This window comes from Lissotriton helveticus, chromosome 8 (genome assembly GCF_964261635.1).
Source record: "Lissotriton helveticus chromosome 8, aLisHel1.1, whole genome shotgun sequence".
Classification (NCBI taxonomy): domain Eukaryota; kingdom Metazoa; phylum Chordata; class Amphibia; order Caudata; family Salamandridae; genus Lissotriton; species Lissotriton helveticus.
Genome location: NC_136069.1, coordinates 851,403,067 through 851,430,343, shown reverse-complemented (window position 1 = coordinate 851,430,343; position 27,277 = coordinate 851,403,067). Strand labels below are relative to the sequence as shown.

The 27,277-nt window shown below is 46.0% G+C and overlaps 1 long non-coding RNA gene across 2 annotated transcripts in view; it reads right to left on the bottom strand.

The window, feature by feature from the left end:
- Positions 1-27,277, bottom strand: part of LOC144772960 (uncharacterized) — a 940,307-nt gene that overhangs the window by 620,782 nt on the left and 292,248 nt on the right. For both annotated transcript variants that reach the window (XR_013599883.1, XR_013599882.1), the window contains exon 4: positions 2,124-2,241. This is a non-coding gene — a long non-coding RNA (uncharacterized LOC144772960). The remainder of the gene's footprint in view (positions 1-2,123; positions 2,242-27,277) is intronic.

The window sequence follows — 27,277 nt, the reverse complement described above, 5'->3', positions numbered from 1 at the left end:
GGATGCTTTGTGGACCCTTGTGGATGAATCGGTCATCTCTGAATAGCATTCACTTTCTCTTATTTGCCCACCAGGGGCCGTGGCAGTGCGACCTGTGGCGAGGGCCGGTTGAGGGCCGCTTCCATCTCGGCCGCCCGTGCGTTGGACAGCTTGTGGGAACTGGCCAGCACGAGTATCTCATCGAGACTGATGCCCAGCTAGAGCAATATCAGCCAGCACTGTGTCACCGAACGGCATCCCTGGATGACTTGTGCCCTAATTTCCTTCCTCTGATCAGGCAGCGTGCAGGAGCTCGCCAGCTTCTAGAGACGGGCATAGAAAACATCAATGGTCTCAGCCTCCCCTTGACGCGCTTGTCTGAGTTTGAAGCGCTCAAAGTCGGGGTTTATTTTGGGGGTTGAAATGCCGGTTCAGGGCTGCCAATGCTCTTGTCATCCAACAATACATCAAAGCTTGTCCCATTTGTACACGACAGAAGTCCTTACATACTGCTCCGATGGGACTACTTAATCCAATGAGTATTTCTCCACAACCATGGCATACTATTAGTTTAGATTTTATAACAGACCTTCCTAAATCTAATGGATACACAGCTATTCTTGTAGTTGTAGATGTGTTATCTAAGATGGGACATTTCATCCCTTTGCAAAAAATACCAACTGCAGCTGAATTCAGTACTGTATTCTTATCCACTATTGCAAAACTTCACAGCCTTCCAACCAAAATTATTTCTGACAAAGGGCCTCAATTTGTATCGAAGTTTTGGTCACAGTTAAGCAAACAACTAGGAATTGAACTAGCTCTGTCTTCCTCCTTCCATCCACAGACTGATGGACAAACTGAAAAGGTGAACCAAGATGAGGAACAGGGCTTATGCTGTTTGTTAGCTTCCTCACCTACACAGTGGGATGCAGTATTACCTTGGGCAGAATTCTCATATAATAATACCTCACATTCTGCTTTGGGTTGCTCTCCCTTTTATTTTTTAGCTGGGCAACATCCTCGATCACTTCCTATTCTATTACCAGAAAAACAACAGACCATGCCAGTGGTAACAGAGAGATTAACTACATTATTAAACATTCAAGAAAAGGCTAAAAAGAATTGGATCAAGAGTAAAGTAACTATGAAAAAAACAGCAGATACTCATAGAATGCTTTCACCATTATTCAAGGAAGGACAATTAGTCTGGTTATCCACAAGGAATATTCAACTTAAAGGCCCCAGAAAATTAAAACCAAGATACATAGGTCCTTTCCAAATTGAGAAAATTCTGAACCCAGCCTCAGTTAAGTTAATCCTACCCGATGAATATGCCATCCATCCTGTGTTCCATGTGTCCCTTTTGAAACCCCATGACCCTACGACTAGACCAGACAACCCACCACCTACGGTGGTAATTGGTGATCATCTTGAGTATGAAGTCAAGACTATCTTAGACGCTAAAAAAGTCAGGGGTCGTCTATACTATCTTATAGACTGGAAGGGATATGATTCTTCCGAGCAATCTTGGGAACCTGAAATGAATGTACACGCTCCCCGACTTGTTAGCTCTTTCCACGCCCTACATTCAGACAAACCCAGGCCTGTGAGACGACCTTTGGGGGGGAGAACTGTTAAGGGTGCATACACTGCAACTGGTCTACCCACGTAATCATGTGATACACTGGTCCTGTTTATTGTTTCTGTCCCCTTGATGGTTAGCAAATGTTAATTGATAACCTATATCTTCAAGCAGCATTCCTTTGCCTTGACCAGTGCTTGTTTGTTGCTGCCTTGATTATTGCCTAAACCAATGCTTGTTGTTATTTCTACGGAGCATCACGTTTTGACTCCTATGCGTGCAGGCATACTAGTGATTTCCACGTGTAGCGTAGGCTAATTTCTAAACTGTCAAAAGGGAAGCCTATTTAAAGACTGGAGACAGACTTGTCAGTGCTTTCTCTGTGTTGCTGTTTCGACGAGCGCTTCAGTCCGGTGCCTCTGTCCCGATTTGTTTAGTTTCCTCCCGCCTCCCGACTTCAAGAGCCCGCTACCCACCTCCAACAACCCATTGCTCTCCTCCCGTCTCCAGGACCCCGCTCCCGCCTCCCGAATTCAAGCCCCGGCATTTGTTTACCCACCTGATTACCGCCGACAGCTCGAAAGTCTTCAGGGATTCTTCAGGAGATCGGCGAAGGCTGGTGACGCGCCTATCCTTACCGGAACTTCCAGTTCGTGACACTCCCACTCTAGAACTTGCTGAGAAAGTGCAAAAGGACAGTAAGACTTTTATTAGTTAAAAGACTAGTAACTTTGTTTGTTTGATCGCGCTGAAAATATAAAGCCTTGGTAAAAACAATTCAGTTTATTGACATTGCTACTAAAGTAGATGACATTATTTAATGACATTTCATGATTGTGAAGAAAGAGCTTGTGAGGTTAAACAAGCTTTGGCAAAAGCAATTTGGTTTGAAAAGATTGCAAATAACAAACAAATCGTGGCTAGCATTTGTTCAATATTGTAAACCTCTGTAAAGTGTCAAAGTACATTTAGAATTGTCAGAGGTGTAGGTTGCTGGCTCTTTCTTTTCTTTTCTTATAATTACCGAACCCCTTTTGACTGATGCAAGACTGAGTTATCAGGTATGTGCATGGGTTTGGAGTGGAACTTGTTACCTAACATACTAATACTCGTGTTGAAGAGAACAGTAGTGATCATTTCGTCTTTCTTTTAAGGAGACAATCTAAAACCTCTGAATGTTCTTGACTCCTGACTCAGTAAAGTGTGAACAAGGGTCGATATTTATAACGGTCAGTATTTAGACATAAAACTAGCATTGTTAAAGTCAAAAGTTAAACGACAAGGAGTGTTGTTAATCAAGTGTATTACAATACAGGATTACGTGAGATCAGGATTACATAAGACCAGCCATCGACCTGGAACACTTTCAAGAGAAACAACAGCTGGAACCAGTGTTTGTTGTTGTTTGTTTGTTTCTCTCTCCACTTCCCCTTTCCCTTCAGGAAAAGTTAACATAGTCAGAGTTACTCATCCTGACTAGGTTGTCTGATCCTTGAGGGAGTTGGGAGTTTGCGGCAACCAGAAGAAACAAATGGAGTGACTCTCGAAATAACACAACAGAGATGGGGCTAATAGAATCAGCTTTAGCCTGGATGAAGAGGTTTTTTGTCGGACCGGTCCCAGGGTGTTAACCTCGGCACGTATCATTCGGCCGCATGGAGCTGACCAAAGGAGTACCTCAGGGATCCTGTCTGGGCCCTACATTATTTAACATATATGTTGCTCCCCTGGCCAATCTCCTAAGGACATATGGGTTTATTCCCATACCGTATGCTGATGACACGCAGCTCCTCTTTCCATTTAACAAACTAATGGCTGCAGTTCAGCTGGCCTTCTCAAATTGGATGAGGGCCATATCCCAATGGATGGTAAACAACTTCCTACAATGCAATGTGGGAAAGACGGAGGTAATGCTCTTTGGAGAAGCTCCTCTACTATGGACTCCAGACTGGTGGCCATCCGAATTGGGTTCATACCCGGCTCCTAAGCTTATAGTAAGAAATCGGGGCATTCGTCTGGATCAGGCCGTTAGCTTAAAGGATCATGTTACTCACACTGCTGGCTCATGCTTTCAGGCAATAGGCTTACTTCGTCATGTCTTCCTACTGCTCCCTGATTCTACCCGCAGAACTCTAGTCCAGGCTCTGGTATTGAGCCGCTTGGACTACTGCAATGGTCTGCTGATCTCGGCCAATGAAAGCTTACTCAGCAGACTACAGGTAGTTCAAAACACAGCTGCACGGCTGGTATTGAATGCTCCCTCCAGGACTCCTTCCCAGCATCTCCTTGTAAAGCTTCATTGGCTTCCCATTCGACAACGGATCAAGTTTAAAACCTGTTGCATTATACACAAAGCACTACAGAATCGGGGCCCTTCCCATCTCTCTGAGAAATTTCTGCCCTATGCCCCACGATCTCCGTGCGCCAGTGGCAAACATCTCCTGGAAGTGCCTTGTATAGGAAGGGCTAGATTAGGAGGGAAAGCTCTCTCCTATCTTGGCCCTCGTCTCTGGAATGAGCTCCCTCTCTCTCTCAGAAGTACCCCGAACATTTGAGATTCAGAAAATTGCTAAAAACCTTTCTGTTCGGTATTTGTTAAATTGCTAAGAACCACTGCCTCGTCTCCCTGTCTGTTTAAGCGCATAGATACCCCTTCGGAGGTCGATTCTAGCACTATATAAACAAATAAATAAATAAAAAATAAATGTACGCACAAACTTAAGAAGCCAAAACATGGTCTAGTTGTGAATATATTCTCTACAAGTCTAACATGACAACAGGAGAAGATTTTGAATAAAGGAATGGGATTTGTACCAACATATAGAACTAATGAGTTAGCGTTTGAGATATCACTGTAAAAATTCATGCATACTTTGAGGTTGAGACATTTCCTTTCTAATGTACTTCTACTTAAAGAGGACACACAGGAAACAGAATTTCTCTAAATTAAATCCAAAAGTTGCTTTCAATCTCCAATCTCGCACAAGATGTTGGACACCTTCGAGATCTTAGTAAAGAAAGACATACAGAAATTGGATTTCAGAGCGAACAAAAGACAAAACTTCACTAAATTTGAAAGAAACATGCTACGGTCACTTAACAACAACCCTGATATATTTATTCAAAATGCTGCTAAGGGTGGAGCTTTAGTGGTCATGGACACAACATACTACCAGCTGAAAGTCAATCAACACATTTCAGACACACCACGTACCTAGCATTGAATCAGGATCCGACCGACAGATTGTCCCAGACATTGGAGAAGAGAGTGAATAAAGCTTATAAAATGGGCTGGATCAATACAACTATAAAATCCTTTCTGACAGTTTTGAACCCACAAAGACCAGGTCTTTACATGATGCCAAAAATCCATAAAAATATTAAAGATCCACCCTTTTGACCGATTGTAACAGGATTTGGAACACTATTTGAACCACTTGGGCAATACCTTGATTGTTTCTTACAGCTTTTCGTTCAAGAATACCCATCGTATATGAAAGATACAACAGATTTCTTACTGAAACTACAGCAAGTGACAGATTTACAAGGAGTGAATTATATATTAAGTGCAATCGAGGTAAAATCACTATAGACTTCAATTCTGCATATGGAAGGACTGGAAGCCGTTGAGTGGGCATTGTTACAACAGCTGAAGATCCGAGCGGACAAAGTATTGCTATTGGAGTTATTACACTTTTGACTACATCATAGCTATCTTCAGTGGGAAGACCATTTTTTATCTACAATTGACTGGTATATCAATGAGCTTTGCAGGAGCCCCAGCCTATGCAAATACCTTTATGGCTAGGTTTGAGGAAGATTATGTATACAGGGATCCAAAATGGAAAGAGAACCTACAACTTTACTGTAGATTTATAGATGACATATTTCTCATCTGGACCGAATCTCAAGAGAAACTTGAATGGAAAATCCAGCAATGAACACATATGATTCTCGCATTCAATTCATACATATGATGAATGAACCTTTTATCTCATTTTTGGATCTACTTATCAATAAGACAGAATTGGAACTACAAACCCAGGTACATAGAAGAGAGACAGACAAGAATAATGCTCTCCTGTATACAAGTTTCCAATCTGAACAATCTCATACATAATCTATAACATTCACAGTTTTTAAGGATGAAAAGGATTTGTTCTGAAACAGAAACTTTGGAAGAACATATGGGAATACCAAAACAGAAATACATTGAGAGGGGGTACCCGACTAAGGTTGTGGATGAAGCAATACAGAGGACGACCAAACAAGACAGAAACAAACTTTTAAGAAAACAAACAAAACCCAAGTCCCAAAGACAAGTCGTTGTTCCAAAATACTCAACCAGTTCGGCTGAGATTAAGAAGATAATCAACATGAGATGGGATCTACTTCAGAATGAGCCAGATTTCAGAGACATATTCAAACAGAAACCGCTACATGCGTATAGGAGATCCAAAACTCTTTTAAAACTATTGATGACACCGAAGCATGAGAAACAATCAACACCACAAGGGACGATGAAATGTCAAAACTGCATACATTGCAATAATGTTGTAACTGGTACTAAAATCACTCACCCCAGAACTGGTGAAACTATTGAGCTAACACACACTATAGATTGTAACTCAAAGAATTTAATTTATAGCATCAAGTGTCCTTGTGGATTACTATATATTGGCAAGACCGAGTGAAAAATAAAGACATGTATTTCGGAACAAACTTCAAGTCTAGCAGGACATTGGTCCACAGAAGGACATTCTATATCACAATTACGATTCCAGGTAGTAGAAACCCTAGTACCAAATGTAGATTTTCTGGATAAAAAGATTTGATGCACAGCAGACCAAAGGGCTCAATGAGAAGACTGACATGAGTTGTTTTCTGTCAAACACACAATAGGAGAGAAAGTTGGTAGAATACTTGGGTTCATGGCATCCATTATCTCAGGCTATAATATTGTTTAACCAACAGAAGGGATTTGTTTTAACATACAACACCATAATACACTGCATGCACTAGGGTTGCTGGGATATTTACTAACCACCGTCAAACACAGTGACCGAGTAGGAGTGAGAGTTGTTCACGGTTGTTAGATTCAAATTAACCCTTTAGGTGCTGCCGTCGGCCAACGGTCGTCACGGGCACTACCTCCCCAGTGCTGCGTGCGACCGCTGGACGTCCAGTTCAGCACTGGATAATGGACAGCGCAGCACTGGGGAGGTTTGTTTACTAGCTCCTAAGGTGTTAATGTCTTTGAGACTCAGAGTAATTCAACTCTGGGGCGTAGTACACCGTATAGATGCACATCAATACATCATGTATATGGTTACCATTGATCATGTGCTATTATGAAACTATTCTTTATAGATGGCAACTGAAGCTAGGGGTTTTCACTGCAGTTATGTAGTAGTCCGTTTTTTAGATACTTCCTTGAAGGATCATTTGTACAGAGAAATACAGCATCTGGTCACTCGAGGGACGTCGACATCCTGATTGTATTGGGACACTTCTACGTATTGTAAATATAGGTGAGAATGTGGGAGTATATCGTATATCTATTGACCATTAATAGCAAGTTATCCTTGAGTCTCCCTCTCAAGATGGCGGTCGAAGTTCTGCGATTTCAGTGCAGCCGTGCAGAAGTCCATTTTCTAATCACTTTCACCGAGGATTATTTTAATAGAGAAGCACAGCATCGGGTTACAAGATCGAAGTTGGCATCAGAATTCCGTTGGAACCCTTACATATTGTGATATAGGTGAGTGTGCAGTGTCTTTGTGTTCGGAGCTAAGAATTAGTTTAACAGTCGGCAGTTCAGACTGTGAATGTCCTACATTGGTATAATAGTGACAAGATATTGATTTTGGTCCTACAGAGATAGCGGCCGGTGTTTATTTCTTCGTAACATGACCGGAGCAGTATATGAACAGCAGGTCAGTTGACAGCTTGGGTTTTTACAATCTAAGTGCCAATTAGTGAGATCATTGTGTACAAATAAAAATGGATTGTTTTTTGATCTGTAGATTATATTGAATTAATTACGATCCGGAGTTGTGGCGTCTAAACTATTTTGGTATTGAGTAAGTCTCTTTTGTGATTGCTAAGAATATTTAACCCCTTGCATGTGGGGATGATTCCCCCACTGTGCTGGGGGGAGGGGGGCACGCACAGCACCCCCATGCTCATGACGAGCTCAGATCATCATGAGGCACAACGCTCATGTGCTCATGACGAGCTGAGCTCGTCACGGCCACACCCGTTTTTGTTGAACGTTCAGCACAGCAGGGGAATTATCCCCGTGTGTGAGCGTTCCACGGCTCATGACGAGCTCAGCTCGTCATGAGCACACAAGCACCGTGCCTCATGACGAGCTGAGCTCGTCATGAGCGTTCAACGGGTTAAACACAAGTGGGAAGAGGTTGTATATAAAATCATACACCGACTACGTTGTTGGGATTAACAACTTTCTTCATTTAAAGTCACATCGGGTGCTGGATTTTAATTCAGATGACACCATCAACAGGCACTATTATCACTATTGTGTATGGCACTCAATTGTTAAATAGCACTCAGCATGAGTGCTTAGCCAAAAGGATGATGAGAATTTCACCCTGTACATTGTTATTTTTATTGTTACAGATTGGCCCCTGACGTAGGGACACGTCCGGAAATGCAATGGGCATTGTTAGAACTGGGGGTCTCTAGTTGGCTGAGGAAGTTACCTTAGGCCAAATAGGGACCCTTGCTTCTAGTCAGGAAAAGGAGGGACACCCTCTTTGATAACTCCTGCTCACCCCCTGGTAGCTTGGCATGAGCAGCCAGGCTTATCTTCAAGGCAATGTGTAAAATATTTGCAACCACACTCCCAGTGTCACAGTGATAACACTACAAATGGACACCACACTGATGTATGAAAATAGCGGTATCTTTATCAAGAAGAAAAATACAGTAAGACCAAATGCTAAAAATCCAACATATGTGTATTCGTAATATTTCACTTTGCCTCTTATTAGGCCAACAAACACTTGTAGGTTCTTGTGGTAGTAATGAGCAGTTCACGATGTTCAAATGCTGTCCTAATGCAATGCTATGCAGTTCGTAATGCAGTTCGTATTGTCAGACTAATGCATTTCATAATGCAAGAATAATGCAATCCTCAATGCAAGTAATCAGGCAGTTCGTAATGCAAGTATAATGCAATCCTCAATGCATGTAATCAGGCAGGTCTTAATACAATAATAATGCAATCCTCAATGCACGTTATCAGGCAGTTTGTAATGCAAGTTTAACGCACTCCTTAATGCAAGTAATTAGGCAGTTCGTAATGCGAGAATTGGACCACAGTGACTTACTACCTGTGTCCTCCCATCCAGCACTGCCTCTCGACACAACCCAGTCCTGATGATGATCCCGATTCATGTGGATCGAAACGCCATCAACCTTCCAGCGCGATCATAGGTGCATCACACAAAGTGGTTCACGAACAGCACACTGAACTGAAGTAGAAACTAACTCCTGAAGTCATCTGTAACCATTTTGTGCCTATCACTCACTGTATATTTATGCACCAGTCACTTTGCGCCGCCCATGCTGATCACATTGTCACCAGCGTCCTTACCTTGGTTTTCACTCACACACCTCGAACACCACGTGCAATTTGGGTTGTTTTCAATTGTATGTATTATCTGCAATTTGCAGTGCTGTTACAACTGCTAATTTCTTTTTCCTTTCCTCAAACGTCTATATAAATGATGCCATGAGCACATGCTATAATCATATAGAGTCTCCTTGCTTCCTTGTGGATAATGTTGTTCTCATATCCTCACTAATTGTCTTTGAATAATACCAGTTGGGATACCATATGTTCTTATCATACCCAGAACTATGCACAGAAACCTAGGACATCAGTGAATTGTGGTGTACCAGAAACTCGGTACTTAGAAAAACCCCAACCAGCTAGCATCAGTGTCCCATTAGCTCTTCGTCCTATAGCAAAGTAACCAATGATTAGACAACCTAGAACATGCCACTTAGGACCATATCAGGAATGGTGGAAAGTGAGATCACTCTTTTGTTATTCTCTCATACCAGTCCACATCAGGAGTAAATAGGAGACACAGTAAGGTTAAAATGTTTATTCATATGCAGTATCTTAGCCAACATAAGCAGACATATGATTAAAAATAATATGGTCAGCATGGTTACAACTCCACAAAATACGAAAGGATACATCATATTACAATGATGGTGCAAACAGATCATATAGCGCCTAGTTTTAGCACCCTCTCTATATAGGAACTATGTATTATAAACTAAAGAAGGTCTCTTGGGCTTGGTTTGGGGGACCCCATTACCTTTCCGCTCAGTAAGAGTAAATTACATCTGGATCAGCTTAGCTCTCTGCATCCCTGGAACGAAAATCTTCCAAGTGCCTGAAATCATGGCAAGTGTGCAATGATAAAGGCGCCAGAATCTTACTTGGCTCACAGCTGCCAAAATGTTGTGTCTAGAATGCGTTACACGGACATGCCGAAAAACAGCTAACATGTTTTGATAACCTTGACGGCTCAGCACTCACTGTTCAGACTAGGGGCACGATGCAAGTCTAGGGATGTCAAAAAACAAACCTTTCCTCATGTGTAGACCTTTGTGAAGGCTAACTTACAAAAACAGCTGTGCAGTGTCTTGTGCAAAAGCAGCAAAAGGTAAAATGGTGTTTAAACTTTTAAAAAGCCATGCTAACATAACATGCACGCAAATGTAGGCCCTAAACCATACTACAACTCCTTAATGCAAGTAATACGGCAGTTCATAATGCGAGAATAATTCTATCCTCAATGCACATAATCAGGCAGTTCGTAATGCAGGAATAATACAATCCCTAAAGCAAGTAATAAGGCAGTTCGTTATGCAGAAATAATACCAGCCAATCGACGCGATTAGCACGGGCACCACTAGGCCCCAACCACAGCAACAGTCCTGAACTTCCAAGGGCGGCCCGGTACTACCGGGCAAGTCCGGGCCGCTTGAGGACTCAGCGCGTCTAACGCGATGCAGTGGGAGAGAGACGGGTGGTCTCCTGTACTCCTCCTGCACACCTCCCAAGGCCACACACGCTTGCGACTCCCGACCGGAGTCCAAGCCTTACCTGGGGGATGCACTGCCTCGCTCTCTCTCTCTCCCCATTCTTCGGACATCCTGCTGGGCGCTCCCGTTGATGGCGCAGCTCCGAAGGAAGGCAACACTTTAGCCGGACAGGTTACGCGCTGTCTTCTCCGTTGCTGACGATCTTGGGCAGATTCCTCTTGCGAACAATGATCACGATTACCTCACGACTTCCTTAGCTTCACAAAATCCCTCAGCACATTGCGGCTTGGGCCGGCGGCGGGGATCTTGATCTGCAGCCTCCATTACGATGACAGCTCCGGCCACAAATAACTTCAGAGCAGCATGGACGATGATTCACGCTGCAGGGGCACTGCAGTCAATGGGCAAATTTTCCAACCAGCACCACGGACCCCAGGCAGTCTCAGGCTGAACACGCACAAACCATCGCTGAGACTCGGTTGGGTTTTGGGCAACACAGTCCCGGGGCAATGCTTACGAAGGTCTCAGGCTGCAAAAAGCACGCGCACACAGCGCCGCTGAGACACACTTAGAAACTTTGATGTTCCTGAGTTTCCAGAACAGGGAGCCAGCTCTCCTCGGGCCCTTGGGGACAAGTTACTTTGGGACAGAGAACACAGCAAAGTCCTTTCAAGCAGGGGGACACAGCACACAGCAATGTCCCTTAGCCTCTCCTTAGTTAAATCAGCAAACTGCAGGCCAGCCTCAGAACACTCATCAAGGGTCAGCCTTTCTCTTCAGTTGTTCTTCCTTGGCAGAGGCTCCTCTTGACCACGAAGTAGTTTCAATCCTTTTCAGTCTTGATCAGTCCAAAGTTCAGGGGTTTCAGCTCTCATTGTTATACCCCTAAATGTCTTTGAAGTCTTTGTTTTCAGGGGGGCACTGACCCCTTTCCAAACGAGTTCTGGGTACCTTCTTTCTTTGATTAGTGGGGTCTGGTTCCTCAATCACTCAGCAGGAGGTGGAGCCATTCTTTTATGGCAGCAGCCCAGGCCTCTTCAACTCCAGGGGCTACAACTCCCCACGACACTCCAGATGCCGGTCAACCTGTTGCTGTCTCCTACTCCTCACCTGGGTCAAGACATTTCCCAGATCCTATCACATTCAAATGTAGACAGTCAATCCACAACCAGGCAGAGACACACAGAATTGTTAGAAGAAAGAAACCAGCCACTTCTAAAAGCCGGTTTCTAAACACACAATGCAAACACCACTTTCACAAAGAGATGTGTTATTAAATTATGAGTTCAGGCACACTAAATTTCACCTCTCCATCTTAAGCCTATTGGAAGACAGGCTGGAAACATATTACACAGCCTTCCCCATTCTGTTCTATGGGCAAGATGGTCTTGCAACAGTGAAAAACGAAATGGAGAGTATTTCACTGCTAGGACATGGTACACACCTCAGTACATGTCCTACCTTTCACAGACACTGCACCCTGCCGAGGGGGATACCTTGGACCTACCATAGGGGTGTCTGATGTGCATGGAAAGGGAAGGGTAAGGCCTGGAAAGTGGGTACACTTGTCAGGACAACCTGGCAGTTGGCAAACTGCGAGCAGACACTGTAGTGGCCAGCCTGAGTTCTCTCTTTAGGGCTACTTGTGTGGATGGCACAATTAGTGCTACAGGCCCACGAGTACCATTTGCATTACCAGCCCTGGCACAATAGTGCACTTTACTAGGGACTTTACTAGTAAGGCAAACATACCAATTCTGAACAACCAATTACCATAATGCTTTATACAAGGAGCACTTACACTTTGACACTGATAAGCAGTGGCAAAGTGCCCAAAGCATCTAATTTGGCAACATAATGTCTGAAAAATGTCTAGGAGGAAGGCAAAAAAAGTTTACGGAACTTTAGCCACAAAGGGCCAAGTTCAACAGGCATGGAAGAAAAGAACATTTGCATGTTAAAAGACAGCATTTAAAAAGGTTTATATGTGATGTGATGGAAGATAACATACAGATGTATTAGCACATATATTGAAGTAAATATTGATGTGGTATATAAATGTTACATAAAGATTTGAGGTAAAAAAAAACTATATTCAAATGCATTATATTGAATATACCCCTAGTCTTTGAAATAGAAGTAGAAAATCCTCAACGGGGCAAGGCAGCAGGCTGTGTCCAAGAAGAGCTCGACGAGTACAGATATCTGACAGATAAGGTCCTGGTAAAGCCATTGACTTTTGGTTGGAAAGCTCAGAATGGTAGAAATTCAAAATTAACTCCCCATGCAGTGCAACCCAAATCCTTACATTTTAAGTCAAGCAGGTGAGAGTTAATTAAATTATTTTCATGTGAAATTGGCATATTGGTTGAGGAGGCTCTGAAGCCTTTTCAAGCAACAGCCACAATGCCCGACAGGGTGAACCACAAAAGTCACTAAATTAACCTGTGCTTAACCCTCTGGTAGCTTGACACAAAAGCAGTCAGGCTTAGCTTAGAGGAACTGTTGAGTATTTATACAGCATACAAATGGCAATATAGTAAAAACAGAATTCAAGAAAAATCCCACACAATTCAAAACTATAGAGAACAATGTAATAAATAACTTGACACCAAAACAAATGAAATCCAATCAGTAGAACCAGAGTTGTGAAACTTTAACATTTTTAGTGAAAAGATCAAAGTGCCAACCACAGGCATTTTGTCACACGAAACCGGGAAAAAGTCACAAGTTATGGTCTACCATGATGAAAGCAGCTCAGATACACGAGGTGTATTGGGTCCAGTCTTGGCTTACCTCCGGACTTAAGAAAATATTTCAAAGCAAGGGCTCAGAGAAGGTAAAGTTCAGCAGGGCAAGGAAGCCAGCAGTGTCCGAGGAGGAGGTGTCTTCTTTGGGGAGCCACTGGACGAAGTCCTGTTGAAGATATCTATGTTTGGACTGTTTTGTACAAGTCAAAAATCTCCAGCTGGTCAAAGAATCATGCTGTAGACGGTGAGGGCTCCAAGAGGCAGGATAACTCTTCTGAGGGGGGCCACTGAACAGGATTTGGTGCTGCAAATGTAGCTGGAGCTACCACAAAGTCAGGTTAACCCGATATGCATCGCAGACAGATCAGCATACATATAGGTCCAGGTCTCCTGTTGCTTCTCAGGCCACTTTTGGTTGGAAAATGTACCAAGTTCCACATTTTGGCTGCAGAAGCACCTTTAGCTTAATGACTGGTTGGGCACCACTTGGACTCACTTCATGCATAGCCCAGGTGGGAGCCCAGGTCTCTGGAGCTTGCTATGTCCCTGTAACTTACACAGGAGTCCAGTTAACTATACCTTGAAGTCACTCTGGTAGTCCTGGGATCAAATAGAAAGGCAGACCTGCAGCAGCAGTGCAGTCCTTTGTGGGTACAAGGCAGGCTTCAAGCAGGAGGGCTCTCCTCTGGTAGCAACAAGTCAGTCCTTTGAGGTACTAACCAGACCTCAAGCATTAGGTCACTCCTCAAAAGTTCACAGCAGCTTTTCGGCGGTCTTCCACAGGTCCAGGAGTGAACTGAAGAATTGGTCTGAGGGTCCAATATTTATAGCTGGTGCCATCCTTTGAGGTTCTGGAAGTTTCCTTTCTTTCCCCGCCCAGGTCCAAGTGGTCTGGTGTGACAAAAGCCTGGTGTCAAGTTCCTTTGTGAGTGTGCTGAAGACAGCCCTTTGAAATGTAAGCAGTAAACAGCTCCTCCTGCCCATTGTGCTAGCACCTAGTCTCCATTTGTCTCACTGTCTGGGAGGAATCCTCAAAGACCAACTGTCAACTATTCACAGTCATGTGGCCAAAGCTCTAGGCACTGAATGGTTAGGATAAAAAGTGCCAACTTTATAAAAGCACAATTTTCACAATTGTGACTTAAATTCTCACTTTACCATTAAATAAATTACAATTTATTTGAGAGCATGCATTACACCTCCACCTGTTCCCAATTGAAGGTTAGCACTTATTAAGAGAAATAAGGCAACCAATGTTATCCTATGGGAGTGGTAGACCTTACAGTAGTGAAAAATAAATGTGGGAGTTTTTCACTGTCAGGACATGTAAAATTGAAAAACATATGCTCCCTCTTTAATATAATGCACCCTGCCCTAGGGGATGTTTAGATCCTACCTTAGGGGTGACTTACATGTAGCAAAATAGGGATTCGGGCCTGGCAAAAGAGTTATTTTGCCAGATCGAATTGTCAGTTAAACACTGCACACGAGCTGCAAAGGCAGGCCTGAGACAAGTTTTAAAGGTCTACTTAAGTGGGTGGCACATTAAGTGCTGCAGGCTCACTGGTAGCATTTTACTTAATGGCCCTGGGTACATGTAGTACTACTTTACTAGGGGCCTATAAATAAAATTAAATGTGCCATTTGGGCGTAAGCCATTACAATCATGTTTGAAGGACATAGCACAAGCACTTTAGCACTGGTTAGCAGTGGTAAAATGCTGGAAGGACATAGCACAAGCACTTCAGCACTGGTTAGCAGTGGTAAAATGCACAGGGTCCTGATGCCAAAAAAACGAAATTCAGAACAGGAGGTGTGAAGGCAAAAGGTTCAGTGTGCCCCTGCAGAGAGGACCCAGTCCAACAATTCTAACTGCTTCCTGTGTCCCTGTAGATTAACAGGAGGTCAGCCAACTGACTCTTGGAGTCCACTTTTTGTCGTGGGTACTAGTGGGAGCAGGTCTGGGATTTCGGGTCTCCTCACAGGTCTCATAAGTGGATGCAGTCCTTCTGTTTTCTACAGGGTGAATAATGTTCTGAAGAGGTGGCCCAGGGTGCCACATTTATGCCTGGCATTAGCCTGTGAGTAGGGGTTACTCTGGGCCTCTCCTTAACCAATACCCACTTTTGCAGCAGTGCCTGTGTATCCAACTGCAAGCATTCCCACAGTGCCCCCTCTTTGTCTAAAGGTAACGTGGCAGAACCTTTCTTTCCCTGTGCAGAGTTCCCTTGCCCACTCCAGGGAAATGAGCAACCCCTTCTCTATGGTACCTTAAAACTTGTTCTGGAGGCAGCTCCTCTCCCACTGGGATTGGAGCATGGCTGACCAGAGGGAATTAAGGGGTGAGGTCCAGGTATTAGCTACTTCTTCCTGTGACAGGGAAGGTCCCTTTGAAGTCAATTGAGTTCCTTGCCATTGTTCGAGTGATCATTGGGTTAGAGAAACTGAATGACTCCCTCTGCAAAAGGCCGTTACCTCGTCTCTGAGATCACATTCACATCTTATCAATGGGGCTATCCAGCTCCTGGGTGACAGTTGGATGCCTAGTATGGGTAAGGTTATGCCTCTTAAGTCAACATTTATAAACTCCCATTTTTAAAATAAAATGCAAGACTTGTATTAAAATTGGATGGTAAGAAAAAACAATTTTTCATAGGTGTCTCTTTTTACCAGAAGTTTAAAAACAGGATGAGCAAGTGCATTCAATATACCATTTGCTTTTCGTAAGATGGGGCAACATCAACGGTGGCACCCTTTTATAAAACAGGTAACTCCTTGGGCTGAAACAGGCCAAACTTCCATCATTCGCAGGATGGGTACCGGTAGCATTGGGTTCTATAAGTAGCAAGGTAATATTATGCTATCCCATAAATACAGAGTTGTTTGCCTACACAAGCCATATACACCACTTTTCTGTTTAGGGCTCCTGTATTCGGTTCAACGGTATTCTCATCTGCATTGAATACAAATCTAGACTTTAATTTAGACTCTGTCGGCACTTTAAGGCCAGAAAACATATTAAAAAAAATCTCAATTCATCAAAGAGAAAGCGAACGACTTCCACAAACTGTATTGAGCTAAAGATTTTGCTTATCGCACTAGCAGTGAATGTGGCTCCTTTTAATGTCTTCCTGATTTAGGGTGACCATTTGTCCACCATTTACAGGTGCTGTCTATAAATTGAGTCTAATGTGCACTGTTTTGTGGTGTGCTGTGTGTGTTGCGCCCTGTCATTTGTGGGGATAAATTACTCAGTGGTTGATGGTACACTTTACCGCAGGTAGGGGTGCTTGGTTCTGGGGGTCATCGTTTAGTATGCCTCAGGTTTTAGCTGAATGTTCTGTGAGTAGAAGTGCCATGTGCTATATGTGGTGGCGAACTATGCCTTTGGTGGCGGTACACTATGCAGTGGCTAATGTTGCACTGTTCGGAGCATATGGTGGTGCACTGTTTGGCACATCTCTGGTATGACGATTGATGGTTTTATATGTGGGATTTTTCAAAGTTCTGTCTGTGATCGTTTTCTAGCTTTCATTCATGTATTTAGTTTTAACGGTATAATTATTCTTGCATAATTTCTGGTGAACTTATTGTATTATATACTAAAACACAGTGGGTTGGGCATATTGACACACACACCATTTCCCTCATATGTGCCGAAACCACTTACTTTATATTACTCTCTGTCTCTGGAGGACTAATACCTATGAGCTGGAAATCAATGCTTATTAGCTGAGCACTGTTTCTAGTACTGTTATTCAAGGTACAGGGCAGAATCGTGAGGTAACTGTCCCTCTTGTCAGAAGTCAAATTTTGCAAAGACTTGCTAGTTTTTAGTATGTATTTTATCCAGTTACATAGGATGCCCAATGCTGCTGTGTCTCATACAAATAAAAGAACATAAATCTACTTTGATTTCTACTTGTCAGCCAGCTATTTATTATCTGTGATATAACTGTTTGACTTAAACAGATGTGTCCATAAATTTGACCCTGTGTCCTGAATCTTTTAGTTTAACTTTGACCCTGTGTTCTGAATTTTTCCAGTCCTTGTCCATAATTTGCTTAAATTGCAGGTTTCTTTGAGAAACGCGCTAGAAATGCATAGATTCTATCATAGCTAGTCCTACACATCATTTTCTTTTGCTTTCATCTTTTTCTTGATTATTTCTGCTTTGCTCAGTTTACATCGCAGCTAGTCATACAACTCATATAGGAACTTTTTGACATGAGAAAAATACTATCAACTAATTCAATTGGCTCATTTACTGTGTGCTTTTATCTCACTGACCGAACATGAAGCAACATAAATCAACTTTCTCTGCAGTCACAGTACTATGAGAATCTTTGGTTACATCAAGTCACACACATTGTGCTTGCTTTTTGTCACGAAGAGACACACTGTTAAGTTAAAGTAGCTTTATTCTCTTCTTGCGTACAGCCACCAACTCCAGCTGCTGTCCTGTCGGTTCTCCTGGTATGACCGTCTCCCACGAGACGCTACTGTAGTGTTGCTGCCGTTGGGGTGTACCATGGCAGCACACGCCCCCTCCCCACTGTTGTTATGCATTTTACCCCTCTAGCGTAAGGGGTCTTTGGTTCCGTCCAGCGTAGCGTGGACACGCAAGGTTGTGAATAAAAAGCCCAGGGAGCTGGGCGTGGCCAGGTTGATTACTGCCACCAAGCAAGCAACGCGTGTCCTGTGTGCTCAATTGGTAGGCCTCAGCCAGGACACCACACTGGCGACGAGGTGGTCTACATACCACCCTGTAGCGTACCCCGCTACACCATCACGACCCAGGCGTGCCCCGCTGCTCAGCACCGTGCAAGCCTGCACGTGGCGCTCCGCCCGGCTCCCCGGCGTGTCACTCACCGCTGGTGGCTGCGGCGTTTCTTCCGGCTTCTGGACTGTTCCTGCAACACCCGCTGCTGCCCGCTGCTCTGTGGACCCCGGTCGCTGCCTTCAGGTACCCCCCTGTGTGCCCCGCTGCTCCATGCCGCCTCCTGCCCCAGGCTACACCGCCCGGATCAGCGCTACGGCCCCAGTCGGCCCTTCGGTTCTCACGCACATGCGCAGTGCGTGCGCTCACCACGCTCCTGTTGCGCGACGCGGCTACACTGCTTTTCCTCACGCTTCTCGCGTGAGCGAGGACCCGACCAACCCTCACGCATCTCGCGGAACGGGGCCCTGGAAAACCCCGTTTTGGCGCTTTACATTCCCGAGCTGCTGCAGCGCTCCACGGTGCCTCCTGTGACCCATCCTTTCACCATTTCAACGGCACCCCAGCCGTCATGGCCACCGTGCCGCATCTGGAGCCCTTCACCGTCACCGGTAGCCCACACTCTCAGGCTGCCCGGTGGAAGAAGTGGGTGGAGCGGCTGGAGAATTACTTTGTCGCAGCCTATATTGCGGTGGGGCGTCAACGAGCCATGCTGTTACACCTAGGGGGTGAAGCGATCCACGACATATCCAAAGACGTTACGGAAGGTGCCCCGCCCCACACGTATGCGACCCTGCGAGACGCCATCACAAGGTATTTTGAGCCATTCACTAGTGCAGACTACAAACGTTTCCTACTACACCAAGCGCGTCAGCTCCCTGAAGAATCTGTAGATGTATTCTACGCTCGGCTCAAGAAGTTAGCCAGCACGTGCACGCTCCCGGATGCGGAAGATGAAATTCGCGCCCAGTTCATACAAGGGTGCGCCTCCCTCAAGCTGCGTGAGAGGGTGCTGGAAACGGACGCAATGCCCATGCGCGACATTCTGGCCCTAGGGCGGTCCAAAGAACTCTCAAAAGCACGGGCCGCCCACATGGAACCGACCCCAGCGGTAACAATCAAGACAGAACCGGTGTGTGCCGTCAGGTCGCAGCCTACAGACAGCCGGATGAGAACCCCCAGGAAAGGGCGACCGAAACCAAGCCTATCCACACACGACCAAGCCTGCATGTGGTGCGGAGGTGTCACCCCCCACAAAGGCGCCTGCCCAGCCCAAGGCAAAATCTGCAGCGCGTGCGGAAAAGCAAATCACTTTGCAAGTGTCTGGCTGTCGTCCCAACGGAAGAAGCAGAGTGTCCCGCCCAGGAGAGTGCGACAAGTGGTGCCACTACAGAACACGTCGAACAGCAGCGACATGGACGACGACGAAGAAGACGCCAGAACAGTCCACGTAGTGCGAATGCTCAACGCCCTTGCGGCCACGTCCTCGACCGAACCGATGTGCACTGTCCAGGTACAAGGCCAGGCGATCAGAGCCCTCATCGACACCGGTGCCACGATAAATCTCATGGCCGCCACTGTGTACCGCAGTCTCGAAGACACCCCCGCTCTTCACCCCACAAGAGTGCAAGTGTTTGCTTACGGAACCCGACGCCCACTGCGCCTGTGCGGAGTATTCCAGACGACGGTGGCCCACGACTCAACGCAGCTACAGACAAAGATCTATGTGTCCCAAGAAGGATCAGGTTTCCTCCTTGGTTGCAAAACGGCACGAGAGCTGGGGCTCATACACTTCGCCCTAACAGTGCAAGCCCAAGGTTTGGACCATCTGGTTACAGAGCATTCCTCGCTGTTTGAGGGCATCGGATGCCTAAGAGGACCCCCCGTCCGACTCCACATTGACCAGTCAGTAGCCCCAGTGGCCCTCCGACACAGGCGGATCGCATTTCACCTCCGGCTGAAAGTCGAAGCTGAACTGAGGATGCTTGAACACGCCGGCATCATCGAACGGGTGACTGGTCCCACGCCGTGGGTGTCCCCCATCGTTGTAGCCAAGAAACCGAAGCAACCCGAAGCTGTGAGGATATGTGTGGACATGCGCCTCCCCAACCTAGCAATTAAGAGGGAACGTCATTTGACACCAACAATTGACGACATCATCGGGGAACTTGCAGGGTCCAAATGGTTCTCCAAGATGGACCTACGGTCAGGGTATCATCAGATCCCTCTTCACCCAGACTCACGCCCAGTAACAACCTTCTCCACCCACGCAGGCCTGTGGAGATATACGAGGCTGAATTTCGGCATTTCAAGTGCGGCGGAGGTGTTTCAGAACATCATTCACAACGTCCTCCAAGGCCTCGACGGGGTGCTCAATGTGAGCGACGACATCCTAGTACATGCCCCAACTTTGGAAGAACACATTGCACGCCTCCAAGCAGTGTTCAACTGACTGAAGGAGAGAGGACTGACCCTCCACAAGGACAAATGCGAGTTCCTACGCAAAGACATTAGCTTTTTCGGATATAAGTTCTCCGACCAAGGAGTTGGCCCTGACCCGGACAAGGTCAAAGACATCCACGACGCGCCAGCCCCCACCTCTGTGACAGCCGTCCGCAGTTTCCTAGGCATGGTGACGTACTGTGGGCGCTTCATCAAGGATCTGTCCGATCTGACGGGGCCCCTCCGTGACCTTACGAAATCCAACGCCACCTGGACATGGGGCCCGGAACAGCAAGAATCATTCACAAACACCAAAGCAGCTCTGTCAGCTGACACGACCCTGGCCTACTTCAACCCGCAACACGAATCACAACTACTGGTGGATGCCAGCCCCACTGGCCTAGGTGCAGTCCTGTCGCAACGTCAAGCATGCGGAGATTGGGCCCCCATAGCGTACGCCAGCCGCACGCTGACACCAACCGAACAACGGTATTCGCAAATTGAACGTGAAGCGATTGCCATCCTATGGGGGTGCCGACATTTCCATATCTACCTCTATGGACATCCCTTCTCAGTGGTTACTGACCATAAGCCCCTCATCCCGCTGTTCCAAGGCTCATCCTCTCGCCCACCACCGAGAATCGAAAAATGGGTGCTGCAACTGCAAGAGTTCCACTTCACGGTGGAATACCGACCCAGCACGCGGAACCCCGCGGATTATCTATCAAGACACGCCCGGCCAGTCACCGACGCGGAAGCAGCCGAAGCAGCAGCCACGGAAGAGTACGTCCGGCTAATCGTCGAACGGTCAAAGCCACGTCCCATGTCCCTGGAGGAAGTAACAAGAGCCACGAAGGACGATGACTGCCTCCAGATCGCGATCCACGCCATAGAGTCCGGCGACTGGAAGGCGCTACAAATCCCAGCATCTTTTCGCACTCAGGACGCCCAAGCAGTTCTAAAAGCCCTGTACCAAGTGAAACATGAACTATCGGTCTCCGCTGAAGGGTGTCTCCTGAGAGGCCCGCGCCTCGTACTGCCCAGCAGCCTCACGCAGCATGCTGCCTTGCTGGCTCACAGATCGCATCAAGGGATCATCAAGTCTAAAAATAGACTCCGAAGCAAATTGTGGTTCCCTGGACTCGACAGAGCAGTCGAGGAGGTAGTTCATAGCTGCCCAGTGTGCCTCGCGACAAGCCTGCCAAACCCTCCAGCATCGATCATCACCGAAGATGGGCCAACGTCCCCATGGATACGGGTGAGCGCAGACTTTGGCAGCCTCCCCGGAGGCAAGTACATGCTCGTCGTAGTGGATGATTTCTCCCGCTACCCTGAAGTAGAAATTGTGACATCGACGGCGGCGTCGGAAGTGATCCCAAAGTTCGAAAAAATCATCGCCACCCATGGGATCATGAAAGAAGTCCGCACAGACAACGGACCCCCGTTCAATGGCAGTGAGTTCACTGAATACCTGCAGAGCCACGGCGTCAGGCACAAACGAATAACACCAAGATGGCCGCAAGCCAACGGAGAGGTCGAAAGGCTTATGAGGACTCTGAATAAAACAATCCAAATTGCAGTGGCGGACGGTCACTGTCTGGAGCTGGCTGTCTACCAATTCCTCCGAGAATATCGCCAGACCCCGCACTGCACTACTGGAATTGCCCCAAATAGACTATCATTCAACCGGGCCATTGCTGACACCATCCCACACCACCCTATGTGGGAGCTGACCCCCAACCCCAACAACCGCTCCATGGAACAGCGCACCAAGAACAACCAAGAAGCATCCCGAATACGGAGGGCTGCAGACAGCCCCATTCAAGCCGGGGACACAGTTCTGGTGAGAGACCGCCATCCCGGCGGGAAATTCCGCCTGCCTTTCGAGCTGGACCCCTGGAAGGTCACAGAGGTCAACGGAACAATGGTCACAGCCATCAGGAATGGAGAAGTAGTCACAAGAAACATTTCGTTTTTCAAGCAAGTACCCGAGAGGAGAGAAGATCAGGAACCAGATGACAGACACCGGTATTCACCGCACGGACCGTCAGGACCAACCGAGGCAAGCACCACAACTCACTCGACAAATGACCCCGACCCAAACAACCATGGGCTAGAGAGACCTACAGATGTCCCCAACACCGAGGGGACTGGAGAAGCCGAAGAACTCCCACCAGCCACAGCAGACAGTCGCAACCCGACGAGGTACAGCCTACGCCAATGCCCCAAACCTTCCCAGAGGTACCGAGACTTTGTGGCCCAGTGCTGGCGATGAAATGATCCAGATGGCTGACCCCGCCGAGAATACAAGACTGTTTGAGTTTGTACCTGATATGTTATGATTGTTGAGAAAAAATTCAGAGACTGCACCAGAGACTTTTCAGCGAACTCTGTCGAATGTAGCAGTACTAACGGTTACAGCGCCTCCGCTGACCACCAGAGACTGTCGTGTATCACTGTATTCTTCCAGTTTGTTTTATCCCTAGGTAAAGGAGGAATGTAGTGTTGCTGCCGTTGGGGTGTACCATGGCAGCACACGCCCCCTCCCCACTGTTGTTATGCATTTTACCCCTCTAGCGAAAGGGGTCTTTGGTTCCGTCCAGCGTAGCGTGGACACGCAAGGTTGTGAATAAAAAGCCCAGGGAGCTGGGCGTGGCCAGGTTGATTACTGCCACCAAGCAAGCAACGCGTGTCCTGTGTGCTCAATTGGTAGGCCTCAGCCAGGACACCACAGCTACCAGGGAGATAGACCAGACATGGATCAGCAGCAACGAGAATCATTACAAAACAGCAACTAGAATCATTAGAACACTTTTATAATACTACAGTGCTGGGGAGGGGTTATCGGAGTAAGATTTGTGGGGAAGTCAAAGATTTCCTGGAATTTCATGCTTACTAGGCTTGCCTTTACCATGTCTAGTCCTTTACCATGCATTCCTTTACAACGATTTCCATTGTAAAGGCGGGAAAGGCATAGGTGTAGTAAAGGCAGTCAGCGCTCTAGCCTTGGAGGAAAGGGTGGGAGGTGTGGGAGAGGGACTACTGCCCGGACGAAATTGGGAGGAACAGGAAGGATCGGGAAGTGGGTTGGTGAATAGTTTTACGTTTTTAGGACAGAGGTCAAGGTAGTTTCCATGTCTAGGGGCCGATTTTAGGGCTCAGGGTAGGAGCTGTGGTGTTTTTAGGACTGGGATCGGGGTAGTTTTTGGTGCTAGGGCCAGTTTTAGGGCTCATGGAGGGGGGCTGGGGTGTTTTTAGAGTTGGGGTCGGGTAGTTTTCAGGCTGGTGGCTGGGTTTTAGGTTCCAGGGTGGGGGGTGGGGGTAATTTTCAGGGCAGGTGGCCAGTTTTAGGGCGAGGACATGGGGTGTTTTTAGGGCTGAGTTTGCGGTCGTTTTCATGGCAGTGAGCAGGTTTTAGGGCTCAGGGCAGGGGGCTGGGTGTAAACTTTACCATGCACATGCCTTTACCAGTCATGCCATTACAACAAAATTTGTTGTAAAATCACACGTGGTAAAGGCATGCATGGTAAAGACACGGTTGTGGTAAAGACCCGCGTTATTAAGGCATGCGATGTAATCGCATACATTGTTCTGTCATACAACCAGATATTGGTGTGTTAGGCACATGTCAGGACCATGGCCTGACACCTAACAGATCGCTTGATGGTGTTGCAGGAAGCAGGGTGTTGTGCCCACCTCGGGTTGTCAAATAATAGACAGACTGATGTGTGTGGGTGTACGTGTCAAACTGCACACAAATGATGAAGATGCCACATACCCTTTTCTTGCCTAGATTTCTCGTGATATTCAAAATCAGAATTTCTTGCGAGAGTGCCATAACCTTAGTGGTCATTTTGATCACCATTGATATAAATAGGATCACGTCAAGTCTGCATTACATTCAGTTGGGCTACGCCTGTCTTTCGAATGAAAGAGAGATCTCCAGTCGGGACCGAAAGGTATTTCAGGTTGCAGATTTCCTCAACTAGCGGCAAGAATATTGTGTGCTAATCTGGCAGAAGATGCTTTTTTGGCATGAATAAATATATATTTTTTGATTTGGAAGTGCACTTTCACCTTGCTTAACACACTAAGGGCCTAATTATGAGTCTGGCAGTCCTCAGACTGCCAGACTCATGGTGAGTTGGCAGTCTTATGACCACCACATTATGACCCTTATGGTCGTGGCGCCCAGGGACCGCCAACTCTGCCCCTGGTGGTGCCACTGCGGTCCAGAGGGATCCATATGCTTGGCAGGCCCGCCATCGCGCCAAGCATATTATGAGTTTCCTCTCCACCAGGGTTTTAATGGCAGTTCTTTCTCCATGAAAACCCTTTCAAAGGGGTTACAAAGGTGGCCCTACAGGGCCCCATTGTTCCGCAAGCCCTGTGGATGCACACAGGGGGGGCACAACATGTGCCCCCCTGTGTGCATGTACAAAGTTCCAGTGCGGCATGGACTTTTTAAGTCCCTGCCATGGTGGAACTGTTTTTGGCGTTCCCATGGTGGTGCCTATTTTACAGGCACCACCATGGGAACGCCAATGGAATCGCCTTCCAATTACTAAAATAATCATTATAAAGCGAGCGGTTTGTTAAAAAGATGCTGTAACACCAGATTAGGCTCTTAAATAGGTTTAATGGAAAAGATCACCAACAGCTGTCTTCAAACTCTGCCAACTCCTTCAGGCTCCAAGACTCATCTGCGACATGGAATCATGAGGAGTAAGTAAGAATGTACAAGGAAATGGAATGGCAGTATGTCACAGAACAAACCAAAAGAAACATGCAATGTACATTACAACACATCCCCTATACTAAAAGAAATGAGGAAAAGAACAATAAAAGGAAATAAAAAGTTAAGCACAATAATACAACATGTGCAAGCAACGATACAGCAAACAGTAAAATAAGATAATGAAAAATATCTTAGACGTAGTGTCTGTAGCGTACAGGAGCTTGATGAGTTCTCTGTGGAAACCTCCTAAAGGATACAGCACTTCGACCAGCAGAGGAGGGGGCAGAGGGGGAATTCATCAAAAAACATGTTGGAAGAGAAGATTGGATCAATGAGCATGACTTGATCAGAGGGTTTGAGAGCATTAGGATTGAGTATACTGCCTAAGTCCCTCTGATGTCTCCAGCCTAACAGATTGTCGCCTCTGTAAGCAACATAAATCTTACCAACAGTTTCACGACCTTTGAAATGAATTCTCATGACAGTATAACCTGATACTTCAACACGGGAACCATTGTAACTAACAGCATTAATATCAGGTTTAAATAAGTCAACTTTTGGAAAGGTTTTGTTCCAGTTTTCATTGCCAATTAGAGTGAAAGGCGAACCAGAGTCCGCTAAAACTATAAAATTTTCCCCTCCAGTTATCACATTACATTCAGGCATGAAGATAGGATCAGCATCAATGCTGCCATCACTCATGACACTCGAAATTACCAATCTGGGAGCATCTTGAGAAGATACTGGACATTCAATGGAGTGTACTTTACTAGTTGATTTGCAAACCCTGACATAGTGTCCTTTTATACCACATTTAAGACAGGTGGAAGACTTGGCATAACAGTTGGGAAAGGAAGAAGAATGATTAGAACTACCACATCTATAGCACTTGATCTTACTACGATCAAAAGGAATCTTTGTCTTGGGGTATTGAATAACCTTACAAATATTATCATTAGAAGTAGTAAGTTGAGTAGGGGTCAAAGCTTGAGTTACCTCATGAATACTGCTGGAGCTGGAAGAACAATCTGGTGAAACTTTATGTTCTTTCATCTCTTTATCCCAACCAGAAGTGTTTTCTATACCTTCAACAATGGCTAAAGCTTCCCTCAGGGAGGGATTTTTCTATAAGAGTTTCTCTTGTACTCTCAAACTATTAGTACATCTCACTAATTGATCACGAATTAAGGAATCTGTAAGGTCCCCAAACTCACAAGTACGTGCAAGAGTTTTTAAGGAAGCTACATAATTTCCAACCTTTTCCTTAGATTCTTGTACTCTCATAAAGAACTTATGTCGTTCTAAAACAACATTGATTCTGGGACCAAAATAATCTTCTAACATTTTTAAAGACATATGAAAAACATCAGAAGGCGAATCACCAGAACCATCATTTAAAGGTATTTCTTCAATACTGTCATATATATTACGACCTTCAACTCCTAAGTTGTGAAGTAAAATAGCTTGTTTCCTTACAGCTGAAAAATGTTCTCCCCCTATAGCCAGTAGATAAGAATCAAATAGGTTTCTCCATCTTTTCCAAGGGAGAATAGGTTCACCCTTCTCACAAAGAAAAGCAGGGGGTTGAGTCATGGAAGAAGAAGAACTCAATGTCAAGGAAAATGAGTAGTGTTAAACAACTTATAGAATAAAACAACGGACCCTTCAGCTGCAACGCCTGCAAGTTCACCTGCACCCGGACCTGCCCCACACCAGCACCCTCCAAGCCAATCACCAGCAACAGCCACCTCAAGTGCATCCTGATCATCACCCGCTCCGTACACAGGCACGCCATCGAACTCTGGAACCTCCTCGACACCACAGCTCCTGACGTCGCCTTCCTCATGGAAACCTGGATGAACGACTCCTCAGCGCCCGACATCGCCATCGCAATCCCAGAGGGCTACAAGATCACCCGGAGAGATCGCGTCAACCAGACTGGAGGAGGCATCGCCATCATCCACAGGGACACC